This window comes from Dermacentor albipictus, chromosome 1 (assembly GCF_038994185.2).
Source record: "Dermacentor albipictus isolate Rhodes 1998 colony chromosome 1, USDA_Dalb.pri_finalv2, whole genome shotgun sequence".
In the NCBI taxonomy this organism is placed as follows: domain Eukaryota; kingdom Metazoa; phylum Arthropoda; class Arachnida; order Ixodida; family Ixodidae; genus Dermacentor; species Dermacentor albipictus.
This window is the reverse complement of record NC_091821.1, coordinates 142,292,562-142,305,491: the sequence shown is the minus strand read 5'-3', so window position 1 is coordinate 142,305,491 and position 12,930 is coordinate 142,292,562. Positions and strand designations below refer to the sequence as shown.

The 12,930-nt window shown below is 51.4% G+C and overlaps 1 protein-coding gene across 4 annotated transcripts in view; it reads left to right on the top strand.

The window, feature by feature from the left end:
• The window catches only part of LOC135900057 (uncharacterized), a 332,823-nt gene that overhangs the window by 41,666 nt on the left and 278,227 nt on the right, over positions 1–12,930 (top strand). The window lies entirely within an intron of this gene.

Genomic DNA, 12,930 nt, shown 5'->3' with positions numbered 1-12,930 from the left:
TTAGGCACTGTTGTATTATGATGTACAGTGCTGTTGAACAGGGGTGGGTTTTAAACAAGCCTCCTTCTCCTACAGGAGAACTGCTGGGATTGAAATAACGTTGCAATGTCACACCACAGCTATTCAGACTAAAAGGACTAGGCGTGGAACAACGCCCAGCCTTCTAGAGTTTAAGCGGCCTAGAAGACTGAGTTTGTATCCAGCTGTTGTCCTGTGGCTCTGGCTTTACATTTCTGTAAAATGAAGCCGTAGAGCTCACAGATGTAAGAACAGCTGTGCAAGTTCTCGAATATAGCCTGTAAGCCGCTAAAATAGCAGTAACAATATGTCCCCGAGCTCGCCACGAGCTTTTGAAAGATGAACAAACAAATGAGCAAGCAAATAAAGATTGATACGTTGATTACCCACCGCGTCTATTCTATACAATCGTGGCCACAACAAGAGTTCCAGAAAACCAAGAAAAAAAAAATAAGCTTCATTTTTCCTTTCACTTTGGAGTCTGCGATCACATTTCTGTCATAAACATGCAAAACGCTGGAGGTTCTCTTCGAGATCCAAGGGTCGTTTGCAGTACTCCGCTGCACTCTGACAACAAAAATGCTACGAGAACGCAGATGGAGCCTGAAGAGTTGTTCCTCCCAGAGTGGGATCTTCTCTCAGCCACAGTATGTATGCAGCGTAGTCGGAAGTGCTGAAGAAATGCTTTTTTCGTCATTGCGATAGAAACTAGCCCCGCCTGTCCACTGTATCTGTATGAATATTATTATGCCTTGCACAACTGATTGCTTATGCGAGGTATGCAATTTGCGCGCGATTTGTGTGCTTTTAGCGTAATCGCGTTTCTTTTTCTTGCAGTGGATATTGGGATACATAAACACGTAAATGAGGGGACAATTATTTTTATTGTAGAAGAGGGAAGAGCGTGGCCAAAGAACTACACTCAAAAAGGAAACACTAAAAATCTCGTACAAGCCCTCTAATTCGCACGCCAAATGGAACGTTTGTATGTATCTACGTAAACAACCAGTACGGTCAGCACGAAGCTTCCAGAGAGAGAGAGGGCGCGAAGGAGGGCATCTTACGCCAGCAACCGCTACGGCTAGGATTAATTGCCGGCGGTTGAGCACGGCGCGCGGGGGAACAACTCATCTTCGCGTCGTCTTAGCGGGGATCTCTATAACGGCCGCGCACATCCAACAGACGCAGCGAGCGGGGGCGATAAAAGTATCGCCGGGGCGCCCGCGGCTGGCAGCAAGAAACGGTGACCGCGCGGATCTGGGGCGCAGCGGCTGGGCCGGCCGCAATGCTCGCACACACCGGCGGCGGCAGAGGAGAAGGACCGGTAACAAAACGCGGCGAGACGTTCAAAACGATGATTAAGCGGAGCTGCGCGAAACGGCGTCGCCCCAAGCCGCTCTCCGGGGGCCAATCGGAGCCGGCAATAAAGGCAAAGGCGGTGGCGCGGCCGAGCGAAGCAAAAATTAGCGTTGCGCGGCGCCCTCTGTGGGGATTGTGGCCATTAGGACAAGAGCAAAAGGCCCGAGAAAGTAAGCTGTGACCAAAAGAGAACTTGCTCCATCAAGCAGAATGCGCGCGCCGCCGCCGCCGCCACTACAGAGACGAGCACAAAGAAAAAGGTCCCCACCCCGGGCCCGTGAATGACCGCTCCGAGTTTCCTCGCTCGAGGGCGTCATTTTAAGTTTCGCTTATCAGCGCGCGCCGGGTACAACGAAGCGACCACGGACCTGCGGTCGGCTTCGGGGTTGTCTGGCCACACCTAACCTGGGCATGCCGCTTTGATGGCCGCCGCTTCCCAGCAGTCTTCCTTTTGCCCCGCCGCATTGGATCCCGTGTGGGCTGGAACCGTACCACCGCTGGCAACAAAGCGCAAGCCGGCATCCGAGGAAGCTCACACTTCATCGCCTATGGGTCTCACCAGTTGCAAGGAGCTGAGTGCATACGCGTTGCGCTCGTGCAAGCCATAACGAGTTGTGACATCACCGAAGACATGTTTCTTTGCGTGGCAATAAATTTCCTTTCCCATCGTTAGCTTTTATTAACTGCGAACTCCATAAGTTAGCTATGCCTTGAAAGCAATGTTCACTCACAACACGCAGCAGATTGTACCATGCACAGACAGCTACTTACTGCCATGTTTATTTCTTTTGTATCCTTTTATACCCCTTATGTACGGTACTTTACCACGATGCACCTATGGGGAGATTTAGAAGATTAGAAGCGAGATAGTGTTGTTGCTTTGGGCCACGCGTATTACTGCAAGCGCAGTTCTGAGTGGACTTTCTTGTCCTTTCTTAATATTTCCCTCCTCTTTTTTCTTCCTCCAGTTCAGGGTAACCAACCGGGCTCAGTCCTGGTTAACCTTTCTGGGTTTCATTTGTCATTTCACCTCTCGTTCTCTGAAGGTGTTGGAAGAGAAAGATCACACACAGGAATTCTTTTGTACAGCGCCCTAAGTAATCGCTCTCCAATTGTACCCAGATAGGCATGACATATGTGTATATATATATATATAATATGCAATTGTAGGTTGAGGGCATGCGTACTAAAAAACTATATATAATATATATGTCTAACCACATAATGCCCACTGACACTCAAACCAAGCAAAGCATCGTAGAACTTAAGTAAGTGTGGTTTAGATTGGAATGTACAAAATAATGAAGAAAACGGAAATGAAAGTGGACGAAAAGATGTCGCCGTTGGGAGCCGAACCCATAACCTTCAGCGACAAGTGCTCTTTTCGTCCGCTTTCATTTTTTCTTTATTATTTTCTAAATCGCAATTTAAACCACAGTCAATTTTCCCTATGCTTTCCATGGCTTAATTATGTGTTGGTTTTATGGGGTCATGATTAACGAAATGGAGCCCCTCAGTTCCCCTTATTCTCTCGTTATTTTGTATATATAGCTGCGTCCTATTTGCATATTTTAAATCTTGATGCGTGCGTGATAGTAGGGACACCCTGTATATTGACAAGTGTACTTGCTTATCTCTTTCGGATGAGCGCTTTTCATCGTCTATGCCAAATGTTGTCGCTCAGCGCAGGACGCGCCCGCATACGTCGGAAGTTTCTCGAATGTTATCGATGGTTCTATTTGCTGTCTGTTGCCACCGGAGCTTGCGCAATCTGATCGCATGTGCGAGACGAATGGTGTAGAATTTTGTGGAGGACACGCGGGCACCACAGATTACTCTGGAACCTTCGAGGACTCATGTAAAAAGCCGACGCGATTGACCGGCAGATGAGATTTCGAAAATCGCCGACTGTGTTCGCCGCCATCATTGTGCTTAAAGTGCACCCTGTTTTTGTGAACACAGGTTCGCCCAATAAAATCAGTTTTGTCCTTCACAGTATTGCTACTGTGTTCTTAGCCGGCACTACTACGTGACATCTGGTGGAGGTGCATATAGTGCGTACATCTACCGAACGCCTCCGCAAAGCCGCGATCCAAGCCCGAAACTTGAGGACATCACCAACGTCACCAAGGACCAGCGAGGTAGCCGTAGGCAGCAAGGACTGCTGCCGGAATATGGGCCTCTTCCCGAGATGACTATAGGGATCAAGCCCAAGTCAGCAACCCCAATGGCTAACCCAGCGTCCCTCATTCTTCTGCAACAACCTGGGAACCCACCAACGTTTCATGGATCATCGTCTGAAGACCCAGAAACCTGGTTGGAGAGCTATGAACGAATCGCGACTTTCAAAAACTGACACTCTGACGACAAGCTGCAGCATGACACCTCTGGAACCTTAGAAGGCGCCGCCAGAACGTGGTTTGCGAACCGGGAGTCGACCATGACAACATGGGACCTATTTCATAGTGGATTCCTGCGGACCTTTCTTTACAAGCCTCGTGCGCAAGAAAGGGCCGAAGCTATGCTAGAAGCTCGAGTACAACTACCCAACGAGAACATAGCGATGTTCAGCGAGGAGAGGACGGGCTTTTTCCGCCATGCTGACCTAAATATGCCTGAGAAGAAAATGTGGTTCCTCATGCGTGGGGTAAAGGCAAGCGCTCTTCACCGAATCGATGCGCAACCCGCCCAGGACTGTTGCTGATTTTGTTTCCGAAGCCACAACCACGGAGAAGACGCTCGATATGAGACAAGGCAAGATAACCGCCGAAACCACCGATGTTCAAGCACTCGGCAGTGACGACATGTGAGAGACCATCAGAGCGGTTGTTCGGGAGGAACCGCAGAAGCTCTTCCCAAGGTCGCACCCTTAAGTGGCCTCAATCGCTGACATGGACAAAGAAGAGGTTCAGGGATCGCTTGGAGTTCCTTAGGTGCAACCGCAATCCCTGCAGTCTCAGCCGGAAGCGGTGACCTACTCCGCCGTCGCCCGTCGTCAACTTCACCCCGCGCGACCGCGCCAGGGCCCTGTAACGCCACAGTTCCGTCGTTCACAGCCTCCGCCGCCAGCGCGACCCCCCCCCCCCTCTCCCCCGTCACCCAGCGCAGCTACGCGAGGAAGACGGACATTTTGCGCGCCCCCGACCACCGTCCGCTCTGCTACCATTGCGGGGAAGCTGGCCATGTGTATGGCCATTGCCCATACCGTGACTTGGGATTGCGAGAGTTCGCCGTCAACGCGCCGCGTCCACAGTTTGGGCAGCGCCTGTGTGACATCGCCGACTACCTTGCCGCGACTTAGTGGAATTCTCGACGACCGTCCCGTTCGCCGTCCTCAGGCCGCTACTTGTCACCGCAACGACGACCATACACTGGCCCAGCCCGGGGCCGGTCAGCGAGCCTATATCCGGAAAACTAAAAGCAGCAACCGATGGAGGTGCGGTTGCTGTTCGTCGAACTAACGAAGATCCTCCGCCGCTGATGGAGACGCCGAAAAAGTCTATTTCGACGATATATCAACGAGACGCCGTCATCCCGACGAAGCCTAGAAGCAAAGAATACGCCGACAATAGAAGACCTGATGACGCGACGTTCCAGCCACACGTGAACATGACGCAGCCGGGAAACGGTGCGGAGACCTAACGGCAACGCAAGACAAAGAACCACCGACCTCGACGATCGGCTTCTCGATAGCCACGCAGTCACCGCCTTAGTGGACACAGGAGCCGACTACTCCGTGATGAGTGGAGCCCTTGCCACCCAGTACAAAAATACTGCATGGGAAGGCCCTCAAATACGGACAGCTGGAGGACACCTAAAAATGCCGACTGGAATCTCTGCGGCAGGAATTATGATTGATGACCGCACATATCCTGCCAACTTTGTTATCCTCCAACAGTGTTCACGTGACATCATTCTCGGCATGGACTTCCTGAACTAACACGGCGCAGACATTGACCTGAAGTCAAAGTCGATAACGCTGTCGGAAGGTCAAGTGATACCACCGGAGGGCTTTTTTAGTCACCACGCTTTGAGTGTACTAGAGGATCAAGTGAGCATCCCGCCTCACTCCAGCATTATTTCCGTCGGCACCGGAACACCCGCTGACGTAAAAGGCGTCATCGACGGTGATCAACGTCTACTGCTCGATCGTGAAAGGGATCGCTCGACTGCATGGAGGAAAAGTGAAAGTGATGATGACCAACTTCAGCCAGGCGTTCAAGCACGACGATCGCGTACATCGAGGAAATTGAAGAAACCAGCAATACGTATGTCTTCTCGGATGCTGCCGCATCTACCCCGACGACCATAGTTCCCGAACCAGACTTCGATATAAATCCATGTTCCCGGTGAGTAAGCAGCAATAGCTGAGAAATCTTCTCCGACGATACAAAGACTGTTTTTTGACGTCATTGAGGGTTTGACAAACACCAGTTGCAAAGCTTCGTATAATAACCGAAGAGTGCACTCGACCACTCTGCCAGGGCCCTTAGCGAGTTTCGACGCGAGAACATGAAGCTATAAGGCAACAAGTCAACGAAATGTTGCACGACGATATCATCCAGCCGTCGAAAAGCCCGTGGCCATCTCCTGTAGCTTGGTGAGGAAAAAGGACGGAATCCTGCGTTTCTGCGTCGATTATCGCCGACTGAACAAGATCACGAAGAAAGACGTATACTACTCCCACGGATAGACGACGCATGGGATCGGCTTTGCAACGCTAAATACCTCTCGACGATGAATCTCAAGACTGGCTACTGGCAAATAGGAGTGGACGAGAGGGATCTCGAGAAGGCTGCCTTCATCACGCCAGCCGGCCTCCATGAGTTCAAGGTCGTGCCGCTCGGACTGTGCTTGACGCCTGCAACGTTCCAGCGCGTGATGGACATGGTGTTAGCAGGGCTGAAGTGACATGCCTGTCTTAGTTACTCGGACGACGTTGTCGTCTTCGCTAAAAATTTCGACGATCGCCTCAGGCGGCTTGCGACAGTACTAAAGGTCATCAAGTCACCAGGGCTCACTCTGAAGCCAGAAAAGTGCCGCTTCGCCTACGACGAGCTCCTGTTCTTGGGCCACGTAATCAGCAAATCTGGAGTCCGTCCAAACCCGCAGAAGACGGCTGCCATCGCAAAGTTACAGCAGCTCATCGACAAGAAGGCAGTGCGTAGATTCCTTGGCATGTGTGCCTACCACACAGGCGCTTTGTCAAGTACGTTTCACGCATCGCTGAGCCGCTGTCACACCTAACTAAATATGATGTGGAGTTAAAGTGGGAAATGCCACAGGCCAACGCATTTCAAGAACTTAAACGACGCATGCAGTTGCCGCCGGTGCTTGCGCATTTCGACGAGGACGCCGATACAGAAATCCACACAGACGCCAGTAGCCTAGGCCTTGGTGCCGTCCTAGTCCATAGGAAAGACAAACTTGAACGGGTGATTGCTTACACAAGCCGGTCACTGTAAAAAGCGGAAGGCAATTATTCTACGACCGAAAAGGAATGCCTCGCCATCATTTGGGCTACAGTGAAATTACGTCCTTACCTATATGGCAGGTCGTTCCAAGTCGTCAGGGACCATTACGCGTTGTGTTGGCTAGCGAACTTAAAGGACCCTTCAGGACGTCTGGCCTGCTGGAGCCTCAGACTGTAAGAATGTGACATCACTCTAACCTACTAGTCAGGACGAAAACACTCTGATGCCGTTTGCTTATCAGGCGCCCCGGCTGACCCACCGCCGCAAGATGACGAGGGTGACAACGCCTCCCTTGGAATAATAAGCGCGAAAGACTTCGCTTAACAGCTACGTGTAGACCCGGAGCTAAAAAGCCTCGTCGAGTATTTGGAAGGGAACGCCGACGTTTTCCATAGGGCATTTAAGTGAGGATTGTCTTCGTTCACGCTACAAAACGACCTACTCGTAAAGAAGTTCTCACCACTCCGCGCCAACTACCTTCTTGTTGTTCCCTCCACGCTGCGTCCAGAAGTACTGCACGCCCTACATGACGATCTGACCGATGGGACCCCGGCTTCTCCCGGACGCTATTCAGGATACAGGAAAGGTATTACTGGCCGCGCCTGAACGCCGACGTCGCCCAATACGTCAAGACATGCCGAGACTATCAGCGACGCAAGACACCGCAGCTAAGGCCAGCGGAATTACTACAGCCAATCGAGCCTCCTTGCCGAGTATTTCAGCAGATCGGGATGGATTTGTTGGGACCGTTTACGACGTCAACATGTGGAAATAAGTGAAGCGTCGTGGCGACAGACTATCTCACCCACTTCGCTGAAACGAAAGCTCTGCCGAAAGGTAGCGCAGCCGAAGTGGCGAAATTCTTCGTCGAGAATATCCTGCTGCGACTTGGCGCCCCAGAAGTCCTCATCACCAACAGAGGGACGGCGTTTACAGCGGAGCTCAGCCAAGCCATTCTGAAATACAGCCAGACAAGCCACAGGAGGACAACTGCCTACCACCAAAAGATGAATGGTCTTACGGAGCGCCGGAATACGATCCTCGCCAACATGCTTACAGTGTGCGTACGTCGACGTCGAACACAAGACGTAAGATGCCGTTCTGCCGTACGTAACCTTCACTTACAACACGGCGGTGCAAGAAACAACGCAGATCACGCCTTTCAAGCTGGTTTAGGCAGGAACCCTACGACGACTCTCGACGCTATGCTGCCGCAGAGCACCGACGAAAAGAATCTCGACGTCGCCGCCTATCTCCAGTGCGCCGAATAAGCCCGACAGTTCGCCCGCCTGCGGATCAAGAGCCTGCAGAGGTCCGGCAGCCGACACCAGAACCTTCGACGACGCTACGACGAGTACCAGCCCGGCGATCGTGTTTGGGTTCGGACCCCAATACGCCGACGAGGACTTAGCAAGCAGTTTTACGCCGCTATTTTGGACCCTACGATCCGACGCATTGGCGCACTTGACTATAAGGTCGTGCCAGATGGCACTTCGCAATCACATGGCCGCCGCTCACAACCTGAAGTAGTCCATCTTGTGCGACTTAAGCCCTTCTACCAGCGCTAACAAACTTTGGGACTTTGCATTGCTGAATTTTGGACTTTCTTTTTTTGAACTGCGTTACTTTCGACTTCGTTTCTTTGTTCTTTTGTTACTTTTGATTAACAAATGTCCTTTTCTGTTTCCCTCTCCTGTTGCAGCATCGGGAAGATGCTTTTTGAGAGGGGGCATTAACACGTGCACTTGTTTATCTTTTTCAGGTGACCGCTTTTCACCGTCTACTAAATGTTATCGCTCACCGCAGGACGGGCCCGCATGTGTCGGAAGCTTCTCGAATATTATCGATGACTCCATCTGCTGTATGTTGTCACCAAAGCTTGTGTAATCTGATTGCATGTGTGATGCGAATTGTGTAGAACTTTCTGGAGGACACGCGGACACCAGCGATTACTCTGGAACCTTCGAGGACTCATGTATAAAAGCCGACGTGCTTAACCGGCAGATCAGATTTCGACGATCGCCGACTGTGTTCGCCGCCATCGTTGTGGTTTAAGTGTAGCCTTTTTTTAGGGCACAGGTTCGCCCTATAAAATCAGTTTCGTCAATCACAGTGTTGCTACTGCGTTCTTTCCAGTCACTACTACGTGACAATATGGGATCTTCACTGTGCTCTCACAGAGCCTTGTACACAGCGGCAAAAAAATTTCCTGTGTTATTCGTAGAGCAAAGAGGCATCTTCGCTATGTGAAATCACACAGCCATAAAGAGGGCACGCAGTACCAGGTACTACGTGACAGTCCGCCTACTGCGTTTCGTCATGACGCGGTTTAGGTCTCGTCAGCGCAGATGCATAATTTCCCTTTTGCGACAGTTCAGCGGTCGTCTTGTTTATGGGGTCATTGATTGATGTCCTCCGAGATTTGCGCGCGCTTGCTGATGGCGCGCACAAATTTCAGGAGCCATGCGTTTTCTTACTGATTTAGCAGGTCCACTATGTAATGGCGCCACTACCTTCTGGTCTTCCGAAGTGGCCTTTAGGCTAAGATAATCAGCATCACGATTTCATGTTGTCATGTTGTCATCTGATCCTGTGCAACTCTTTGTTCTTTTTCTCCGATTCTTGAGCCGGGGAGATCCCAAGCTGCATGTCCCCTCAAAGCGCCTAGCAAAGCGGATGTGGTCAGGGCACCATGTTCCGCGTTTCTTCCAAAAGTGCCGCTTCTGATGCAATGCAACTGCGCATGTTTTGCGTGTCATTTACCTGAACGCTTGCTTTTTAATCAATTAGCATTCTCAGGGTACGTCCATCACTTTCTGGAGGCTATGTACATATCTATCTGTTTGTGTATATGTATGTTTGTTTGTATCTAGCCATATTGCTGCCTACCTGGGTCATTGGGTAGGCCATGATCGAATGGGTAACGCATCGGGCTGCTGTTCTGATGTGACAAAGTTCCCAACGAACCCGTGGACTAACTTGGGTTACTGAATATGTCGCAATAAGCACATAAGTGCCGCTCTTCAACGTACGTTTTTCACGCCGACATGGGTCATTGTAAGATGCGTGACTGAGTAGGGCACCGCTGTAAGAACTTTGACGCCGACTTCGAACAGTGGGTATGTTTCTGTAAGGGTGTGTCACTCTCCAATGAACGTCTTTAACGCCAAGTTGGGTAACTAGGTATGTGCCACTCGGAATGTGCCGCTCTACAGTGACAAAGAAGATCCCTTAAATTTATTTGATGCTGAGTGGAATCCAACCCAAGTCACACGGGTTCCTCAAGGACAGCAACCGACGCATTAGCAGGATTCGGCACGAGCCGCTTTACAAAGAACGCCTTTCACGCTAGCACTTTATTGAGCTGCGTCATGAATGCACTGGGGCGCAAGAATCCCAACTTGAGTCCCTGAGTATGTGCCACTGAGTGTGCGGCAAGCGATGGGAACTATTCTCAGTGTTCGCAGCCACCGGTGAGCCACGCTTCTCGTCTCTGCTGTCGGCAATGCCACTCGATGGCGCAGCGTGTCGACAAAGAACCTCAAGAAAGGAGCCCGCTTGCCGCATGACGCGTTTCAAAGCGTCCGCAGGCACCAGCACGCATGAATTTCGGACGTCTCGCTCAGGCTAGATGGCGCCGACTGTTCTTAGGGAAGTGCGGAAAAGGAGTCCCGCTACAGTACACGCCTTTTACATAACTAATTATGATGGTGGCAATACATTGTGTTGCTGCATTGATTCAATGCTAACGCATTACTGTCGACAGATATTGTGAAAACGCTTCTGGCGCCTTCTAGAGCGCAGTTCTTAGGCGGCCGTTCCTGCTGCGAGCGTCGGCGTTCCCGACGTAACCGAGTGAACGAGCACGGCAAAAGATCAGAGCGAACGAGGCAAGCAGCGGGGGATGAGAAAGCAGCGAGAGAGAAGAGGCGTGAGGCGGAAAGCGGAGAGAAGGGTGTGGCGGAACCATGAGGTGGAAAGCAGAGGAGGCTATGGCGAAAGAGTGACAAGGAAAAATTGGAGGACGCTTAAGCTTCGCCTTCAAGAGTGGAACGCGACAGCGTTCCCATCGACCCGCCAAGGGGTGTAAGACAATGCGCTACGGCGCAGGGATCACTTACGAGGCACCCCGCATCGGACTTTGCGCCCACCTATCACACGGAGAGGGTCGAGCAACGCAGCGTTCGGCGCGGCAACGAAACGTGCGCCTGAGCAAACGGAACGAACGAAAGAACTCGGTGTCTCGGAGGGGGAAACGATCTACGCCAGCCAAACGTCGTGATCGGCACGGGCAGAGAGATAGATAGATAGTAATCTAAAGAAAGGAACGGTGCTTGATTCTGCAACCCGCGTGGGAGCACGACGAAGCGTCGTCAGGGGACAGGGAGTCGGGGGAGAGGGAACCGGACCGCGCACAGCCCCAATGCGCGTATGGCGCGCCACCTGTCGGGGCAGCGCCGTACATTGAGAGGAGGGGGTCTTCTGTGTTTGCCGCAAGATGGCTCTGCGTGTGCAGTAAGCGCAGAAGAAATGTAGCGGAAACGTACTTCGCTATCGTGTAAATGCGGCTTCTGTAAGTTACAGGCTCATAATTACCGATATACACCGCAGTATAACTTTCTACGGCACGTTTTTAAGGCAACCACGCGTTCACTAGACGCGCGTTTGTACCGTATTCAAGCATCGAACTTGTGGCTGAGTGGTAGCGTCTCCGTCTCACACTCCGGAGACCCTGGTTCGATTCCCACCCAGCCCATCTTGGAAGTTGCTTTTTATTTATGAAGTGCCTGCCGTGATTTATCGCTCACGGACAATGCCGCGGACGCCGACACCGACGCCGACACCGACGCCGACGAAACCGGCTTTTCTGCGACACGAGCTCCTTAACGCTATCGCGTTAAAACGCGGTGCGTCGAAGTTGGCAACGAGATGGCGCCAGGGTAGCGCGCGTCGTGTGAGAGGTTTGTCGGTGGCGGCTTCTGTGAATCGCGCCCACGCGTCCCCCACGCGCTGGCTATCGCGATCTACAGATTAGCGAGGCAGTCGCGCCACACTTCGCTCCGTTTGCAGCTTGCCGCACGAGACCGATTGTCCCCGCCAGCCAATAACCGAAGAATGAAAATCCGTATAGAGCTGTGCTCGAGTATCGCACGAAGAAGTATCGTAATCGGGTGATTTTTTTACGCAATGTGCCAGTACCAATTGTTGCCCTGCAAGAAGTTGGTTTGCAAAGTGCCGACGTACCGATGGTTATGATTTAGGCGAATCTTCTGGAGACTTGTTTGCGCTCATGCTACACAGCAAGAGAGTAACTATGGCGGCGCTGAAACTACGAGATCACTTGCCTGTCTCAGACTTGAAGCATAAAAATAGTCTCGCTGCCCACAGAATGAGGACAAATGGTGGCCCAGGAATGAAAAAGATACAGAACAGAATTAATGCAGTTATTCGTCGGTACACAAGCGAAGTTGAGAACAATGGGCGACTTTTCGTTCAGCCGGTTGGTCGTTACACCGATTACAAGTATACGGTGGGTGGTCAATAGCCTTGCTGGAAAGTTCCGTACACATGTCATTTAAAACTCCCCCATTGAAACTAGGGAAGACGCTGGCTTGTATAGCGAATGTTTTTGTTCGGATACACTATTCTGGCACGTCAGATGGCGCAAACCCACTTACGCTGCTATCCAAGTCTTTGATGGATGCTCTTTTTACCATGAGAGAGCTGGAGCTAGCTTAGAGCAGCCTCCGATGTCGCTGTGCAGTGGGACCAGACCTAATCAGTAAAAGATGCTCACAAACCTAGTCGTGGAGCGAAAACGTGAGCTGCTTGAATTCTTTAAGTGTGGATCACAAGTGGCATCACACTTATGGAGAATTACATGGGTGGTGCCAGTACTGAAACCAAGAAAAGATCCAGCAGCCCTGAACACATACAGATTGGTGTCACTCAGCTCCTGTGCAGCGAAGCTAATGGGGGGATGGCATGTACAAGACTCACCTGGTATGTCGAACAGGGCCAGAAATCGCCATTGTGAATGACTGGGTTTCGGCAGCGTCTAAGTTCTCAGGATAATATG